The following is a 21339-nucleotide window of genomic DNA, read 5'->3' as shown; positions in this document are numbered from 1 at the left end:
TCTTGGCTCTCATGTATCCTGAAGGCTTGACAGGTACACCTGGGGGAGTAGAGTCTGATAAGTCACAACACAAAAAATGTCACTAAAATTCAATGTAATGCATGCTCCCAGCTTACTTTTAACCACTGTCTTGTTCATGTACCCACCAAAATTCAATAACCAGAGTATCTGAGTGTTAACACTGGGAATGTGTATTGTTGGACCCAACATCACAGCTACCAAGGCCCATCGCCCAAGGCCCCAATGTGGCAACAGGTATGTAAGACTAAACATTTGTCAAGTTTTGGGAAGAAGAAAGAGTGACATGACCACAACTACCAGGTGACTGTTTTTGTTACTCAAAGCAACAGCCCTTTGTGCTCTTGGCCAAATACACCTGTTTGCCATCTCACAGCTGATATTCATGCCCATAGGTCTTTTAACATTAGTGTAGTGGGTCGGAGTCAGCAAGTGACATGACTACAATCACCAGCAGGCTCTGTTACTGTAACTCAAACCAAAAGGCCATTCAGCACTTGCCCAAATACCCCAGTGTACCATCTCTCAAATGATGTACCCTCCCTGGGAGTTTAGCATTTGTGTAGGGTGTGGAGTCAGCAAGTGACATGACTACAGCTACCAGGAGGCCCTGTTACCGTACTCAAACCAACAGGCCTGTGTGCTCTTGCCCAAATGCACTTGTTTGTCATCTCACAACTGATGCTCATGCAACTAGAAACTTAGCATGTGTGTAGGTTTACGAGCCAGCAAGTGACATGCCTACAACTACCAGGAGGCCCTGTTTCTGTACCTCAAACCACGTGCCCAAATACCCCTGTGTGCCATCTCTCAAATGATCTACCCTCCTCTGGGAGTTTAGTATTTATGTAGTATGGGGAGTCAGCAAGTGACATGACTACAAGTTCCAGAAGGTCCTGTTTCTGCAACTCAACCCAACAGGTCATTCTGCACTTGCCCAAATATACTTGTGTACCATCTGCCAAATGATGTATCCTCCCCTGGGTGTTTAGCATTAGTGTAGTGTGGGGAGTCAGCAAGTCACATGACTAGAACTACCAGTAGACCCTGTTATTGTAACTCAACCAACAGGCCTTTGTGTTCTAGCACAAACACACCTGTTTGCCACCTTACAACTGATGTTCATGCACCTAGGAGTTTAGCATTTGTGTAGTGTTGGGAGCCAGCAAGTAACATGCCTACAACTACCAAGAGGCCTTGTTTCTGTAACTCAAACCAACAGGATATTCTGCACTTGACCAAGTACATCTGTGTTCCATTTTTCAAATTATGTACCCTCCCCTGGGAATTTAGCATTAGTTTAGGGTGGGGAGTCAGGAAGTGACATGACTAGAAGTACCAGGAGGCACTGTTTCTGTAACTCAAACCAACAGGCCACACTGCACTTGCCCAAATATACTGGTGCGCTATCTCTCAAATGACAATCCTCCCCTGGGAGTTTAGCATTTGTGTAGTGTGGGGAGTCAGCAAGTGACATGACTACGACTACCAGTAGGCCCTGTTTCTGTAAGTGAAACTAACAGGCCATTCTGCACTTGCCCAAATAAACCTGTGTGCCATCTCACAAATGATTTTTAACCCATATGGGAGTAAACAATGTACATATCATGCTCAACTCAGAGACGTGTCTGTCTACCTAGCTTGCTCTTGTCCTGGTATCCCAAAATGAAACTACTGAGGACAGGTATGACACCTTACCAAGTGTGTACATCAAGTATTCCTAAGGCGTCAAGCTGCTTCATCATATTGTTAGTGGCAACTAACATATTGACTCAGCACTGCTCATAAGAGGCTCATAGTTACACATACAACAAAGTTGTGTATTCACCTGTATCTCACACAACTAGACTGTGGAATGGTCAAATACACGGGTTCTCTCTCCGCTGTGTTGGCTTACCTGTTTGTAAGATTTTGTTCATTCCCTCATGTAAAGTGTAACTGATCACCATATCTAATGAACTGGTTCAGTTAAATAGTTTCTCCAAGCTTCACATATGTCATGTCAATAACTTTAATACCATGGTAACACAGCACAGTCAGCACACCTACCACTAAAGATTGTCCAAAGTCTCTACTTACAGTGACACAAAAAATGTAGATTCTATACTTCAACCAATAACAATGTACTCTATATCTCAACAGGTTGAGCTGACACAGCACCTGGCCAGACATTGCCCACCAACCAGAATCCCAATCAACCTCTGGATGAAGCCCTCAGTGATGACAACACTCCTGGACATGTGAATGTGGATGATGGTTCTTACCCATTTAAGTAGCTGGTCAGATAGCAACAGTGAGTTTCACTGTTCCCACAATAACACCTCCCACCCAGTTCCTGTTACATCACAGACAATAACGTGCCCCAGACTTGTGTACCTAGCACAGTTGCTACCATTTTGTGCCCCCTTTCCTGGATCCTGAGGTACAAATCAACTATCCTGACACTGCGGGTCTTGGACCCAGGTGGAGAGGACACCCTGTCCCAAGGGCAAAGGCTTGTAATGATAGGGTCCATGGGAGGGATTTTGTGGGCAAGCAGAGTGAGCTCACTGGGGTCACTCAGGATCAGGATACCATCAGCCAAGTCTTGGGGGACTGTCCAGAGTCCCAAGGCATGATGGGACATGTGCTAACTGAACTTTGAGAAATCAAGCAGCTGCAGAGGAACATGAACCAACAAATGGAGGACCATAATTCTTACATGGGCACCCTAAGAGGGGTGCTGAGGGACATCCATACCACCCTGAGCAGGGCTTTTCCACCATCTACCCCTTCCTGTGTGCCAACTACATCAGGCCCAAGTACAGATTTGGCAGCCACATGAAGGAAGGCCCTGCCAGAGGAATAACTACCCTCAGACACCCCTGCCTCTGCAGCAGATGAATCCCCCTGGCCTCGCAAGCAGGGGTGTCCATGTAAAAATCCAGGAGGTGCAGACGGCAAGACCCCACCACTTACAGCAAGAAACCTCATCCTTAATGTCCTCCTTTGTGAGTCACACATTCACTCTGTTGACTGATCCTGAACACCATTCCATTTCTGATGGGCAGAGTACTCAGGACTTTGGACTTTCAATGGTGTGGCATTTACTCCTATTATTTCATTCACCATGACTGACCCCTTCACTTTCATTTATATTACTTTTTGCCACAAATTTGTTTTCACCTGTAGCAATGTAATAAATTCACCAGTCACAAACTCATTGTTTGCTGTCTTAGATTTCACATTTAGCAATGTAGATATATAAGAACATGTGAACCATGCAATAAAAAAACAGCTACTTGTGGAAGCAGGGATATGTTGTATGTACATCTAAGGATTACAACCATTCCACACAAAAACATACATACAAGTGTCTTGTCAAAGACGAAATTGTATTACATGTTCAGCTCATGGGCTGTCAATATGTCTGAAATATAGCAAATCATACATGATTGAATCATACTGTCTAAGTGATCAGATTTACAGGTATTAAGCCCCAGAAAATTTTCTGACCACATGATGACACACATGATGTATCAGGGCCACCAGACGACAAGGAACAAGTCCTATGGGATCTTCTAAACTTCCATCCGAATATGTGACAAAACAACTATGTCCTAAACAACTATAGCCTAAACCACTACTGCTAAACAACTAAAAAGTCTCTACAACTAAGTACTGAACAATTACTGTCTAAACAACAATTGTGCCTGAATAACAATTGCCTGAACAACAAATTTTGATATATATTCTAAACAACTAATAAACCATAAAAAACTAAAAGAAAACCTTACCTTAAAATTAGTTGTTCAGGCAATTGTTATTCAGGTACAATTGTTGTTTAGACAATAGTTGTTCAGTACTTAGTTGTAGAGACTTTCTAGTTGTTTAGCAGTAGTGGTTCAGGCAAGTAGTGGTTTAGACCTAGTTGTTCAGGATGTTTCCCCTTCCATCCTATTGCTATGCAAGCTGTCTTGGCACAGGTTTTGTGCACTCAAAGTCTGTGACATGCATTCTCAGGAACAATCCATGTCCGCTTTGTATGTCCCAACAGCATCATGTACCTGCCAAAATCACACCTCATGAATTTCCCAATGAAGATGTCATAGTGAAGGTACCTGAACAAACTGAAAAAACAAGGAATATAGTTATGAAACCACACATATGACACAATTCACATAGCAAAAGTCTAGAGGATGCAAGATCGCACACAAAGCAACATCTCCAAAATGTGACTGTGTCGAAAGCTTCCTCATCAGACACACTTCACCAGTATTTGGCAGAGCTTCAACTTCCTAACATTTCCAACACATATACTCCTCACATCACCACAAGAATTCATTATACAGTCAAAGTCATGACATCTCATGACATACTTACATTCGTGAGAAGACGCTGTCGAAGAGATCTTATCACAAGTCAACTCCTTCCTTTTCACAATTATCATCTTCATTTGACATTTCGGGATTCTTACCTGGTGAAACCTCAGGTTCCCTCTCCTCTGGGATGTAAGGGATGTTCCTTCAGAGGGCCATGAAATGGAGCATGCAGCAGGATGCGGGGATTTGACACACCTTCCCAGGTGAGTTGAGAAGGGCTCCTCCAGTCCAGAGAAATCTGGCCTTCAGGAGCACAAAAGCCCGCTTAACTGTCCACTGTGTTCTTCCATGGGCCTAATTAAAGCGGACTTCCCCTGGAGTACTTGGATTTCTCTGTGTTGTTTACAACTAAGGACAGTTGGAATATGCTGAGTCTCCTGTTTTGTAATGAGACATAAGTGCTACTGTGAGTCACACACTTCCTGATTGTAGCACCTGACATTGCACACAAGATCAGGGCAGTTGTTATTTACCAATAAGCCAGACCCTCTCCGGTTGCAGTTGAGATATCAGCTGGGGTATGGTGCTGTTCCTCATTACAAAGGAACCTTGGGCTGAACCTGGGAACCAGGCACAGATAATTGAAATGTACATATGTGACAAGCAGACAGCTTGCACATTGATAGAATGGAAATGCTTCCTGTTTTGATAGACTTGTTCACTGGCATGCAGTGGCACCAAAGCAAGTTTGGTGCCATTTATGGCTCCCACCACATGTGGGAGTCAACCAAATCCATAAAAGTCAATCTTCACATTGGCTAAATCCTCACGCCTGGGGAACCTGACATAACTATCAATGTATTTCAACATTGCTGATAGCATGTCTTTTTTAACACCGCTGAACATAGGTTGTGATATACTACCAGATACAGCCATTGTATTTTGGTCCCCGTGACCAGGAAGTGTAATAGTGCCATGAGTCTCAAAATGGGTGGCATAAAGGGTGAATTAGTGCTTTCAGGCATGAGATGTGGCTCCAACTGACAACATAAATCTTAGATTGTTTGCCTGTTCAGATGGAACTACTTTATTACGTTACATTTGTCCATGGTCTGAAAGACTGGAAATGGCTGGTAGGAGGGAGGTTGTAGCCTCCTCCCTCTCCCAAGGTACCTATTTGTGGAATCTAATGAGTTGGTACATTAGTCACTGTGTCCAGACCAACATATCTGATGAGTAAGACCAAAGTCATGTGACAAAACATTACTGACCGGAAAGGCATTACACCCATTACACATCACAACTGCCTTCTTCTCAAGGTCCAGCTATAATCCCAATGGTTTTCTAGAGATGTGTCTACAAATATATGTGCACATAACACACCTATCCGCTCCTCTTGTGCCCCTTGATATTGTAAAGTATGTTCTGACTCCCAAAAATACCGTCACATGCGGGGTACAGTCAGGGCACAAGTCCTAAAAAAAGAAGTGGCAGGACTAAACAAGTTAGGCAGTATGCAAGTACAACATGTGTGTGGCATCACAGAGCATGAAATTGCACGTGACATCACATGAAGTAACATCAGAGGAAGTGGCATCACAAGCCATGAATTTACAGGAAATTACATCACAAGAAATGAGATCAGCAAAAAGGAAAGCAAGTCTGCCTGCCTCAAGAAGGCTTTGTGTGGTATTTGTACAAAAAAATACATGGGTGGTTATAAGGGAACGCCCATGCACCACCCATGTAAGGCCTACCCAACAATCGATAATGCAAGGCACCACAATGCGCTGCCTTGCATTCATTTCTTTTAGCAAAACCACATAAAAACTATCCTATGAAGCTAGCTTTTGCTTGTATGTGTGCTGCAGAATGCAGCATACCCAGTGCTTTAAATGGGCAGGTACTGTCCGGTACTGAGTACCTGCACTTTTTTAATTTGAAAGTGAGAATACCTGCACTTTTCACCTCTGCTGCAATATATTCAATAGGAGAGTACCAGCACTTCTCAAGCGCAAAAAGGTACTCTAGAGGGTGAGTACCTGCACTTCTATGGTTCCAAAAACACCACTGAGCATACATGCAAAGAGGAAATAAGGAGAAATAGAGATATATCTCATTGTTATGCCAGCCTTGGATAGACTCACCAGTTCGGTCCAAACATATGTTTGCATGTCTTTATAAATATGGGATTTGCGTCAAAAGACACGGGTAGATGCTCAGGGACGCCCAAGCACCACGCATGTAACGCCCACCTGACATGAGGTAACTCAAGGCAGGGAAATGTGCTGCCTTATTTTATTTTTTATTTTTTTATTAACAATGCCACACAAAGGAGGTTTGTGGAACACTGTAGTTCCCAAAATATATTTTGCGTCAGGGTTGTGCCAGAAAAATAACACACTTCCTTCACAAAATCTGGGCCTCAACTTATAGATTTATGTTTTAAAATCTCTGCCACACAGAAACTGCCAACAAAGATAAAAATGACAGTGAATCTGTTCTGCTTAATTGGTTGCAAATTCTGAATTTTAAAACCTTATGAGGTTAAGGCACCTGTTGCAGAGATTTTTGTATGTGCAGTAAATCTAAGGAACTAATAATAATGGTGAGATGATGCTGATGGTTAAAGCATTTACTGGAAAGATCTTTGTTTTGTATAGCACTAGTTTTGACTCAAAGAAGAAGACAGGGTTGATGTGTCTCCTGCAAAGCGCATCATACAATAAACAGATAACAGATTTTATTTGATAAAAATTGGTAAGTGGGTTACTGCTTTTAACACAGAAATTATTTTGTTACTTGCAATTGCATTTTAATCCTTCTTACATAGCACAGTGACCTATGAAGGACCATATGTGACTCTTGTACCTTGTAGCCCTCACTTTCTTGTGTAACATATCCTGTACATTGATTTACAAATGTGTATGATTTATTGTTAATATAATCTTTGTGTGTTGTGTGATGTGCTTTGAGAACCTGCATTGGGATGAATAGTGCTATAAAAGAAATAAAAGATTGTGGTATTTTCATTGTTGTTTACTGGGGCAGAACAACATATCTGACATTCTTTCAGTGCATGCTTAGTTCTTATATACAGGGTCAGAACAAAGTCAAATTATGCCTATTTTAAGCACCTGTGAAGGACTAACAAGCTGTGTGCTTTTGTTTCTCTTCCACTGCTTTTAGTTCAGGTGTTAAGCTCCTGACAGCTCCCAGCCAAGATACTCGAGCAAAAGGAGGCCAAATGTCCCCTTAAATTCGGTGTTTGTTGTGGGCCCAGATGTAGTTTAAAATAAGAAAGGCACCCCGCTGCCTGCAAGTTCTTGCTCGGATAGAAAGCAGAGAAGGTGCAGGTGCTGCTAAATGTGTCCCGGTGTTTGAAAATTACACTGGGACAAACCCATCATATATGACAGTGGGGCCCAAAGTTCTGTCCACCGTGTGAAAATAGTGTGTGAATGCCGCCCACCTGCGTGTACCCCTAACTTGTGGCCTGAATACAGTGCACTGCACTGATGATTGTGTCGAAGAATCTACATATTAAGGGAGCTTTACTTATGTTGAGATTTTACTACACATTTATAGATGTTGTGACACATTTAACAGTCACAAAAACTGTAGTTTCAACTGCAAAAATGATGGATGTATGACCTCGTTCAATGGACTTTAGGAACCGCCTGCTGCCAGCGGACATTGACCACACGGTGGGCAGTTTCAACTGTGGCAGACACAGCCATAGGCTAACGATGTTGACTGTGATGGTCACAGCCCAATGGCTGTGCCCATGGACAATGATGACCGTGTACTTGGTGTACATGTATGTCACGGTTTGGAAAATAACTTACTTGCCTCCTGACATTTCTGCCATCAACACCTACACCAATTAAGCTGCTGTGTGCCACCTCTGGGAACAATCATGCCAGATCAAGCAGGTGAAAGGGCTAGAAGAGTTGGAGAGGCTTGTGGAAGAGGACCTTCCGTGGTATGGACAGCTCTATGGCTCAACAGAAAAGCAGGTAACTACCTCATTGGCATATTTGACTCTGTTAAACACTATCCTTTCCTTCCTCATAGGCTACATTGTGCCTCTGAGTCCCAGTGAGTTATTTGGGTGTCTGTTGTCACAATCTGTGGTTCATCGGTTGGATGTACAGGTTGTGGATTGTAGAGTCCTGTACTCTGTGTATTTCAAATGACTATTGTGTTGTGTGATAAGCCCTAGATGCTCCTTCTGTTGCATTCATATATCTCTGCAAGTAAACTTTACAGCGAAACAATGAAATATTTGATGATCTGATGATGGTAATTGACACGGTAAATGTATTCACATTACAGAATGAGCTGTGAATGTATACTGTTTGAGTCAGTTGAGGATTTTGTTAGCAATGTGTAAATGACCACAGATCACTCAACCTGGATCAGGTCTTGGCACGCTGTTGTATGAGAACATTGTAAAACTCACTTAGCCCTTCACAGTGCCACACAACCCTGAACTCACGTATAGGATGGCCACAGGATATATTGTCATGCATGATAATGATGGGAATGTGATGCTCATGTAGGCATGTTATGCTCAGCCAGCAGAGGGCCAGGACTGCCAAAGCCCGTGCACAGTATGGGACATAGCCCAGGCTGGTGCACATTAATTGTGGCTGTGCAACTTAGGCACCTGGCCCACTCCCTGAAGACCTGCATATCCTTGGATGTGGCCAACATGAGTCTTCAGAAGCAAGATTTGACCTGAATAATTTTACATTGACTACATGAATGGAGGAATGGAAATTGAGCTGGTACTTATTTCCACTGACCATCATTGTCAATGTGTGTCTTTGACTTATGACAGTCCCTTTACTCCCACAGTTCAGTTGTCACCTTTCCACTTTCGTGTTTACAACCTATTGGACAAGTGACAACCCCACAATGCAAACAGTTGGTTAATTCAGGGGAGACCATAACATGTGAATCACTAGCTTTGTTACATGCAACAAATCAGCCCAGGCATACCTTGCTTTTTTGAATGTCATCTCTGTAGGAGTGTCACATATGGTCAAAGATGTCTCCTGGAACACCAGTACATACCACACAAACCCATTCAGAAGTGGGATGAGAATCCATTAGGGAGACCACATGTCCACACATCCACAAAGAAGAAGATTTCAGTGAGTGACACCCATTCCAGCCTGTTCATTGTCACCTAAGTCTTAGGCTGTAGACTGTGCCATGGTAGTTGCCTGTATGGACCATTTGCATAAATGTGCCTGTACAGTCATGCACAAGTAGTTTACCCTTCAGAAGGGCACAATGGTGCCTTGTGTTTCATAGTGGCTCACATCACAGTACATGTTGCTTGGCCCTGGACTACATGATTTGAGTGGGCTATCTTAATCAGTGTAGGCTATGACCAGGGTTGTGTGTCGTCAGCAAATGACTCCAAAAGTGTGTATTTATGTCCCTGCAGTTATCACCTCAGTGCTTCACACATGTAGTGTGTTGACAATTACAAAACGTTTGTGCTAGGTGTTTATAAAATGTGTGTTAAACAAACAGTTACCATAAGAAAGTGCAAGTGTGAGTTCTTCATTTGTCTATTGCATCCATACAGGTCAACACCCATCAGAAACAAGGGATTTGGAGAGCCATTACCCAGAATGTGTGGAACCTGGGAGTCTATTGCTGCCAAAGCGTCCACTATTGCAAAAGGTGGGAGGGCCTGAGACATTGGGTCCAAAACATTGTGGAGGTTCAGCTGGGGCTGACCTCCCAACGTGACCCTGATCCCCCTCATGGCCTGCATAATGGTGGTGGCCTCCGCTGAGCTTGATGGACATTTGAGGGAAGCACAGCAGCTACAAGGGGGTGAGTCCTTGCAGATTCCTCCCTGTTGTATTCCCAGGTTGATATATTAGAGGCAGCCATCATTGGTGCATGCGGATGTGCTTTGCCTATTGTCCTAGTGACCAGGACCACAACAGATGACAGTCCACTACCAATATACTCTCTTAGGCAGATACATGGCTGAGTACATTGTTAATCATCTCATGTTGTTTCATGTTGTGGGTGTCATTTGTACCCAAACTCCACTTGTCTTCAATGTATCAGCCCCAACATCAAACAACATGAGGTTATAGATCACTGTACTCAACCATGTGTCTGCTCAAGAGAGTATATTGGCATCTGTATCCAAGAGGCCACTTGTCTTCGGTGTGTCAAAGTGCTGGTGCATCACTACTGTCTCTTATGTGATGGTGGCCATCATACATGTGATGTTGCATACATTGTCCTTTGTGTGCAGTTACTGAGCAATACCTTCCCTTAGTAAGTAGGGAATGTACCGTTGTTGGAACCAGTATTTGTGCCTACATGTTAGCATGTGTACCTTGCACTTTTGTAGTATCATTTCCCCTACTGTTTCATACATGATCTGTCTTCATAGGATGATGTCTGATTCCATCACATATGTGTGCATGCCAACTTCTCTTGGAAAATAATTTTATATGACGGGTATTCAGTTTATGTGGTACCACAGACGAAAGTGTGTCAACATTGTTTGTTGGGTCCCACATAGCCTAACCCCTTACTCCATGTCATTTATCATGAACAATTGAAGAAGCAATGAAGGATATAACAGGTAGACCCACAGTAATTACTTACAATGTGCATTTCCATGCCATTGGTGTTGAATCATTTGAGTAAGTGCTTTGCACATGTAAATTGGTGAAGGTTTTTACCTAACTGTTGACATGCATCAGGGAGTGACATACAGACATGTTGGAATCATATGTTAGTGTGCACACTCAGTAATCTAATGGAATCTGTGTTTGCATGACAAAAATGTACAGTGATGTGCCTTCCCATTGAGAAACGTGTTAAAGACCCGCTTTAGATAATGGAGATTCCCTGAGTCACAACAACATTCAATGGACTATTGCCTTTTAGCTACGCAATGTTAGAAGGGTGTTCTCAGCAATACTAATCGAGACAGATGATTTCCCTAGGCCTACCTGATTCATTGTGCTGTGGATATTTGTACACAAATCTACCAGACATTTGAATTGTCTCCAGTGTTCGTTTCTGTGCAAGATGTTTTATCTAGCAAAGCAACATTGGACCAACTTCCATAAGACTATTTAGGCAATGGACATATTGTGAAGTTACCAAAGGTGAGTTTTTACAGTGTGACATGGGTGTTCACATATCAGCTTCTTCCAGCTACTGTACTTCTTACTGCAACGTGGCTAGATTATTTGCCCATCATATCATCATAATGCGGTATTGTGTATATAAATATTTGCTGGTTACACAACCTTGTGTGAAATCTGTGAGACTGAACTTGGCTTTACCATAGGATTTGATGCCAGCAGGTTACTGAAGGATGATACAAGAGCCAAACCATTCAAGGCAACATGGTCTCCTATTTGATCCATGGGTTTCGTGATTGGACCACTTCACACATGCAATTGAATATGTCTGTGATTCTGATTTTCCTGTGGGCAACTGTTTGCAGTTCACGTAGCATGCATGCATGTGGTGGTACAAATGTTGAAGCCACTTTGGAGGACTTTGTGGCTGGGGCCTAGTGTACATTATGATAATCTTTTGTAATCAGCATATATAAGAGGTTACAAGAAATTGCAGACAGAAACAAAGTAGACATAGGTAAAACCAAACACTTGAGCAGAACTTACAGGTTAGACTTTGAAACAAAAGATTTTGAACACATGAGGTCTGCAGGAATGAAAACACACCTTAAAGAGATACTGCAAAGTGCGCAGGTTTGGAGATGTTTAGACAAATGGGAGAGCAGGTGGGTTAAGAAAAAGGACAAGAAGAAAGAAAGTACCCCAGACCGGAATGAGAAAGTACAACAGAATGATGATCTGATAACCATTTTACCAATGAGAGAAACGGCAGGGGGAAAACTTGTCCATGTACCATGGCACAGGTGCGATATTCAATCCTTTACGGATGATTACCCTAAGTTAAGAGAGAAACCGATCGAGTGGTCTCAACAAACATAGATTTGTGAAACTCGCAAAATGTCTTTGGGAAGACCTGAATACTTTATTTGAAATTGTAGTTCCGGCAGATTTGTGGGAAGATTGTAAAAGGGCTGTAGGTTGGCCAACAAGTGAACCAGAAAGAGATAGGGACACAGGTGCACCATCGCCTACGGTAATGAGCTTATACCATAAGGTGATTGAGCATTTAAAAACAAAAGTTGCGTCGAAAAATGTGGATTGGCAGAGAATTGACAGGACAGCACAAGAAGTTAAAGAGTCGATACATGCATACTATGAGAGATTGTTGAAAGCATTTAAAAATTACAGTGGCACGGAAACGATTGAGGCAAAGAACATGCTCCATTTTGTGTTAAAATTTGTGGAAGGATTGAGACCCGAAATCAGCCAGATGATTAAAATGCATTTGATTTGTTGGCAGTCAAAATCGATCGATGAAGTGTTGAACTATGCAAAATACTGAAGTGATGAGATTGAGACAAAACAGAAAATGTTGAAGGAAAAAGCGATAGTGATGCAGATTAGAGAAGCTCAGACAGGTTTGCAAGGTTTGCAAGGTTTCCAACAGCAGTTGCCACAGCAGCAACAGCAGGGAAATGCTATGTTTCAGCCACAGATGAGAGGGAGAGGGAGAGGCCGAGGAGGTTTTGTGAATAATGGTCCTGATTTAAATACTGTTGTGATTCCAAATGGTATACAGGCAATGAAGAAGGTGATGCCATGTCACACATGCGGAATCGTCGGGCATTGGAAACAGGAGTGCCCAATGTTGGTGCAGGAAGGTGTAGGTCAGCAAAACAATGATGTCAATACATTTCAGAATATGAGAGGACCGAAATTGAGAGGTTCAAATCCAAATTTCCAAAATAATGTGAATCAGATGCAGGGTCTAAAACCCATACAACCACAGCAGGTGCAAATGCCCCGTGTACAAATGGTACAATCGCAGCCAATGCAACAGCAGTTTCCTATGGTACCTAATCAGCAAATGCAAATACCCTTAGCACCAATGAATCAGCAACAAGTAATGCTTCCTCAACAGGTCAAGGGTCAAAGAATGAATCAAAATGACACAGTACACCAATTCCCGTTACACAGTTAGAATGGAATAAACAATGTATGGGAGAGTGAAAGTTCAGATGAGGAGGGAAATTGTATGCTTGCAGCATCTTTGGAAGTTGATCAAAAGGGACCGAATGTGGAAGGAAGAGTTATGGGTCACAGCGTTTCATTCTTGGTTGACACAGGAGCTACACGCTCTACAGTCAGAAGTATCGAAGTACCAAATTTGCCACTTTCAGGGAGAACAGTTCAAGTAGTGGGAATAGCAAATAGGTATCTGACAAACCCAATCACAGATCCAGTGCAAGTCAGAATTGGTAACTTTCAAGGGTCATATAAATTTGTGGTGTGTGACTCAAGTCCGATATCCCTATTAGGGAGCGATTTATTGTGCAAATTGGGATGCTCGATTATGTGCTCAAATGATGGAATTAAAATTCAGACAAACAGTGATGAGGAAGAAAAGGACAGTTTAGGAGGGGACGAAGTGGAAACTGTTGATGAAGAGTATCCCCTGATTACTCTTTATCCAATGCTCACTGAAGCAGATATTCCTGCTGAATTACAGGAAACAGTTGAAAAGGAAGTGTGGGATATGACAGGGAAAGAAGTAGGAATGGTCAAAGGAGCAGAACCAGTGAAAGTGACTGTAAAACCCAATGTAAATTTTCCTCAGACTCCACAATACCATATGTCACAAGACACTCTCATGAAAGTCGCCCAACTCATTGATGAGTTTGTGAAACAGGGAGTACTGAAAGAAGTACTAAGTAGTCCATGTAATTCACCAATCATGGGACTAATAAAACCAAGTGGAAAGGTCCGGATTGTTCAAGATTTGAGAAAAATAAATGACATAATAGTCAAATGTTGTCCCGTGGTACCAAATCCAGCTGTGATAATGTTTCAAATTCCCTTTGATGCAGAGTGGTTCTCAGTCATCGACTTGTCACAAGCATTCTTTTCTGTGCCTCTTCATGAGGACAGCCAATTGCTCTTTTGCTTCAAATTCTTGGACAGAGTCTACAGTTGGTGTTGAATTCCTCAGGGGTTTTCGGAGTCACCATCAATTTTCAATCAGATTCTAAAGAAAGATTTGGAATCATTGGAATTACCTTTTGAATCAACCTTAGTACAGTATATTGACGATTTACTGATCGCATCCAAGACAGAAAATTACTGCACGGTTGACACTATTGCCCTATTGAACCATTTGGGAAGGAATGGACACAAGGTGTCTCCTTCAAAATTACAGTTCTGCCAGAAGAAAGTGAAATATTTGGGTCACCAGATAGAGAAAGGGTCGAGAAGAATCATGAAAGAAAGAATAACAAGTGTACTCCAAATGAGTCCACCCAAGACGAGAAAAGAGGTGAGAAAGTTTTTTGGAATGGTGAGCTACTGTCGCCAATGGATTCCCAATTTCTCAACTCTAGCCAAACCTTTACTGAAACTGACCCAGAAAGATGCGCTGGATGAAATAGTGTTGAAAAGAGATGAAATGGATGCTTTTATTGAATTAAAGGAATGCATGTGCAGAGCTCCAGCTTTAGGTATGCCCGATTACACAAAGCCTTTCACATTGTTTTGTCATGAACGTGATGCATGTTCCTTGTCTGTCTTGACTCAAGCCCATGGTGGCGTAAACAGACCAGTAGCATATTTTTCAGCTACTTTGGATCCAGTCGCAGCAGCCTTACCAGGATGCTTGCGTGCTGTAGCAGCAGTTGGTATAAGCCTAAATCAGAGTGAAGGAATAGTGATGGGACATCCTTTAACAGTTATGGTCCCTCACTCAGTCGAATTACTTATGACACGTTCCCGAACACAGCACATGACCGATGCTAGGCTTATAAGGTACGAGACAATAATTTTGGGATCACCCAATGTGCAGCTGAAAAGGTGCACTACGTTGAATTCAGCAACTTTGTTTCCCAGTGAAAATGTTGAAATTGAGAACGCCGAAGACATTGAGCACGACTGTCTTCAGGTGACTGAATTTTGTACAAAACCAAGACCTGATATCAAAGACACCCGATTGGAAGAAAATGATCAAATTATTTTTTGTTGATGGTTCATGTTTAAGAGATGCACTAGGATTATTGAAAGCAGGATATGCTGTATGTACAATAACAGGTGTTCTGAAGGCATCTTGGCTTCAGGGAGTTTACTCTGCACAGGTAGCGGAACTAGTAGCCCTTACTAGAGCTTGCCAACTTTCCGCATTAATGAAAGTCACCATTTACACTGACAGTCAGTACGGATTTGGAATAGTGCATGATTTTGGACAATTGTGGTCACAGAGAGGCTTCATGACCTCTTCAGGATCACCAGTGAAAAATGGTGAAAGAATAAGAGAATTGTTACATGCTATCCAGTTACCAGGAGAAGTAGCAGTGGTAAAATGCAGTGCACACTCGAAATCACAAGACATCGTTTCTTAGGGAAACGGATATGCAGATCAAGTCGCAAGGTTTTGCGCATTGAACTGTATATTGCTCAGAGACGAATGGAACTTGATAAATGAGCCAGAACTTGAACCAAGTGAAGCCTTTGCTTTAAAAGTTGTAGATACAATCGAAGAATTTAAATTCCTACAAAATAATGTCAGTAAGGATGAGAAACTCTCATGGAGCAAATTACAATGCGTAAAGAAACCAGATGATTTGTGGGTTTCAAGTGAAGGGAGATTGGTTCTGCCAGAGAGTCTTGTGACACAATTAGCCAGGTTGTATCATGGACAAGCCCACCTTGGAAGGAATGCCATGATTAGATTATTCAAAATTGATTGGTTTAATCCCAAATTCCGTCAAGTTGCTGAAGCAGTTTGCCATTGTTGCGTCATTTGCCAACAAATGAACGCAGGGAAGGGGACAGTAGTAAATTTGAGCCACATTGGAAGAGCAGGTGGGCCATTCAGCAGGATGCAAATGGATTTCATTGACATGCCTATGCATGGAGGCTTGAAATATGTGTTGGTGATTGTGTGCATTTTTAGTCACTGGATTGAAGCATATCCTACACGCAGAAATGACAGCCTTACAGTTGCAAAACTACTCTTGAGAGAACTAATACCATGTTTCGGATTCCCGATCCCTTTAGAATCAGATAGGGGAAGTCACTTCAATAACAAAGTAATCAAATTATTGTGTGCAGCACTGAACATTGAACAAAAATTGCATTGTAGCTACCGCCCTGAAGCATCAGGACTAGTGGAGCAAATGAATGGCACATTGAAATGGAGGATGGCGAAAATATGCGCATCCACAAACTTGAAATGGCCTGACGAGGTGCTCTTGGTGTTAATGTCAATGAGAAACACACCTGATAGAAAAACTGGACTATCACCGCATGAAATCCTCATGGCCAGAGCCATGAGACTTCCAGCAGTTCCTGCAAATGCTCTTGTAAATATTACAGATGATATGGTATTGGACTACTACAAAGGTCTGGCTGATGTGGTCCGCTCTTTTTCTCACCAGGTGGAGGCAACCACCTTGCCACCGATCCAAGGTCCAGGACACGCCCTGAAAGCAGGTTACTGGGTCGTGATAAAGAAGCACGTGAGGAAGTCGTGTCTGGAACCCCGTTGGAAAGGACCTTTCCAAGTGATTCTGACAACTACCCCCGCTGTGAAGTGTGCGGGAGTTCTCAACTGGAATCACGCCAGTCACATGAAAAGGGTGACGTGTCCCACAGAAGAGGAAATTGAAGCGCTGAAATTACCAGCAACTGACAGGAAAGTACCAGGCACTGAGACAGAACAAAGAGAGCCTGAAAGTGAACGAGAAGAAATCGAGACAGAAGAAATATTTTTTGAGGAAGATGCAGTCGATCCTTTTGAGGACAACAGAGAAGAAGCCTCAGGAAGTGACAAAGATCCTGGAGGTGACAAAGATCCTGTCACAGGTGAAGAAACAGGAGAGCCTAATATGAGGAGGGCTTTCCCAGAAGCAGACGATACAAGAAAAGAAAGAGAAAACCTGATTGACATCCTAGGGGAAGGAGACAAGACAGAACAGAGTGAAATCGTTCAAATTCTTCCAGAACCGGTTGCAGGTCCATCAGGAGAAAGCAGCGTGAAACAGAGACAAAGCATATCGCCAGTGAAATCAAAGACTAAAAAAACATTTAAAAAAAATGAAGGGCCAAAATTGAAGGAGAAAAGAAAATAAGTGTCTATCGCAATAACAACATCGAATGAAGAAAAAGACACAGCCAAAGAACAAGATATAAGTGAAAGAGAATCGAAAGGAGATGCGAAATTGAAAAGGAAAAGAATACTGAGCAGAAGATATTCTGGTCCAGAATGGGCATACACAGCCACTAACGATTGGTCAGACGAATTTCTATCTCTCAGTCTTGAAAACGAAGAAGCAGAACGTCACTTTGGTACTTGAAAAGTGAAATTTCATGAACATTACCGAATAAGAGATTGATAACCTGATTGACTTTGAAACCGATTTTGAGTCAAAGCTGCTAAACTGACAAGAGACTAAGCTGCTAAAGAAAACCGTGTGAACATTGAACTCGTTCAGCTATATATATATATATATCTGCAAATTTGATTTTATAAGGTGTCTTCAACTTTATGATTCTATATAGATCATGACAGGCTACACTACACAAGGACATAAAATGAAATATTGTAAATACATGTGTATAGGTCTAATAATTGCATGTGTACTAATAATTATGGCAATAATTCTTGGAATGCATGGAGAGAATGAAAGAGACGTGAATGATGCTTCTACTTCTAAAATTACTACTGAATTAACTCCTTTGCAGAAACTCGAACAAGACGAGAAATATTTACACGACAAGAAAGAGCTTTCTTCTAACGTCTTCTATCGCTTGCTGAATTAGTATGTTGAGACAATGGATGCGAAAGATTGTTATGTGTGCACACAAATACCTACCTCAGTAATAGAAGGAGTGACATATCATAGCATGCCTCTTACGTATGGAATATCATGTAGCTTGTTACTGACCAGATTTTATGGCCAGGAGTCTATTCAATACTTCTATTCCAATCATGATGTCATGTTTTCATATGTCCCTATAATAGAGTACTTGACTAAAGTAGCAAGAGATTATTATATAAAAATGGTTAGGGATTTCTTTGAACCACTATCACCTTTTTCCACAGCTCAAGCTCATAGAGAAAACCTTACATGCTTGCTTTCACCGGTAGAGAAAAGCTTTTTAGATCACACTGAAGATAGAAGGAAAGTGGTAAGGGAGAAATTAGAAAGGGAATTACACAAAAGGACATCTGTTGATAACTATGCTTGTGCCGCAATAAAGACACAAGGGAAATTAGCTTTAGATGCAATACACGTAGGAAAGCTTTGTGTATATATAGACCTAAATCATATTATGACACAATCTTTGTGGGAACGAGCGAATGTAAACACGCGTTTTTGTTTCAGGCTAAATGGACGTTCATGTTAAATGGCCTAGATCCAGCTACTCCAGGAGTATACTATATTTGTGGACTCAATGCCTATTATCGCCTTCCAAAAGGATGGTATGGGAGATGTTACTTGGGAATAGTATTTCCAAAGATTTTTCAACTAGACGACTTCAAGAAATTTCCAAAGCTGTCTGAATTACATTGTATTCAGAAATAATATTAATTTGCTTTTTAGGTATTTGGGAAATATGGAAAGCTATTAAAATATTGAAATCAAGGAGCAAAAGGAGAAGAGAAGAGAAAGAACAAAATAAAATAGTAGAAATATACAGGGAAAAAATCAAAAGGAACAAAAATGAAATCAAATTTGTGATGGAAGAATTAATGTGATGACATAATTAGTCATCAGAGGAGGGATTGATGAAGCAGAAAAAGAAAGACTAACAAATATTCATATATCATGTAACAAAATCGTATAAGGTAGTGTGATTTTAGCAAAGAAAAATAATGTATGTGGGAAAATGTGCCCACGAGGTAGTTCGCCATTATTATAAACAAGCTTAATTAGTCATGAAGAATTGACAATGTAGTAATCCGTCATAATTGAAAATGTGTTCTATGATTTTCTTGTTGAAACTGTTATATGCTTAGGTTAAATTTAGCAGAGGATTTGGCCTAGTTGCCTGGTCTCAAATTTAACTGCGTGGTTTTCACTTGTACTAACAAAAACGTATTTTAACTTTAAGGCTGTATTTTTCCAGTAGAAATGACTAATACACTTATCTCAAGGTTTCGTGCTAGGCAAGTTTCATCCCCTTTGAAGCAAGGTCAGTTTCTGCAGGTGCAGACAATAAAGACACTGATACAGAAGTAATTGGCAAACTTTGTTGCTACTTGTGTTCCCAAACTCCAAGGACACCTTATGCATAAATGAGTACTAAGAGAAAGACACTATTCATTGGTCAAAAGGAAGCCACCCTATGAACCCTCCAATGGAAGACCCTGAAGAATTTGGAACATTTCTTACTTAAACCCACCGGACAGAGAGAAGTCAGCCATTTTCTTTGATGCCAGATTCAAGACGCCATTTTAAATGACACTTTGATGCCTTTTCTCTGTCGCAGAGAAAGAGACTTTAAGAATTCTCACCCTAGAGACTTTAACTTTAATTTTTGCCCGTCTTGTCCATGCAGTAACTTTTGTCCCATTTCCTTGCTGCCGCAAGGAAACTTGCTTTAACTTTGTCCCTTTGAAGTCTGCCCCATGCTGATCGAACCGGTACCTGAAGGACGAAGACTTTTCCTTGAATGCTGATTGTATTTGGTAATTATGAAAGGATAATTGTATTATGCATTGTGTTTCTCTTCTTAGGTACCAACTGCTTATTTTGACAGAGCCCAAGCTAGAAGTTTTCTAAATTTGTGTTGACTAAATTCGTTTTGCATGAAGCCCCACATGCCAATGCTAATCAGAGGTTAGTTGAGGCATTCATTTGATGCACCATGCTAAATTGAAATCTTGCTATGCTGACCGATGTATGCAATTAGTCAAATTCAAATTCAGTAGCTCATATTAGTGATTTGCATTGCTATAACCGAGTGGATTATAATCCAGATTTTGCGTAGATTGCGTTTCTTCCGTCGCTATGGACAGCTAGTAATGTTCGTATATGTATACCATTTGATTTTGAGACTTACTTATATTGTGCTAGCTTTGTTAATATAGGGAAATAAATTCATTAACTTTTAATAAACAGGTGTGGTTATTCATGACTGAAAGGTCATGGTGTGTCTAATTACTGATTTTCTGTTTAACAAATCTGTTGTTTGATCTATTAATTGAGTATTGGTTATTGATTATAAATGGTTATTGATTATTGATTTGAGTGATCTGACTATTCTTGGATGAGGGGAACCCAACTCGGTCAAAAGGTTCACCGACCTCCGGCGTGTCCAAGTACAAGTAATTTATAAAGACTGGACGCGCTATCAGGGGCCATCTACTCATTTTTGTGAACCCACGCTTATTTTTCTCCGTTAGTCATGGGGAGGGAGCTGGAAAAAACACACACAGTAGAAAGTGGCCTTGCAGAAAGACAGAGCAAGAGAAAGACGAAACACATGTCAGCAGGGGAAACAGCAAAGATCAGTAAGAGCGAAATAAAGCGACATGGAGTATCTAGTAGTGATTTAAAGAGGTATGAGGTGGATTTAAGACTAAGCCGCCTTCATAGGCACGCAGACATTCATTTGCACTGGCCGCGGGCTTCAGAGCAGAGCTTTGAGCACCAGCACAAATCAAACACTACCTGTGACCTTGGGGTCAAACACAAATCCTTGCAGAGTAAGACTAATGATTTATCATCCCATCTACAAACCAGTCTGATGAGCACGCTGAGACAGCAGACATGTGGTATGAAGTGCTGCCTGAAAAACACAGGTCTTTGTCAAAAATGGCTGCTCATTGGGAGAGCTCTGTTGCCCTGTGCCAGAACGTGGCCACTTATAGATGATTTGGTAAT

Source organism: Pleurodeles waltl, chromosome 5 (genome assembly GCF_031143425.1).
Source record: "Pleurodeles waltl isolate 20211129_DDA chromosome 5, aPleWal1.hap1.20221129, whole genome shotgun sequence".
NCBI lineage: Eukaryota > Metazoa > Chordata > Amphibia > Caudata > Salamandridae > Pleurodeles > Pleurodeles waltl.
Note: the sequence above shows the minus strand (reverse complement) of the source record.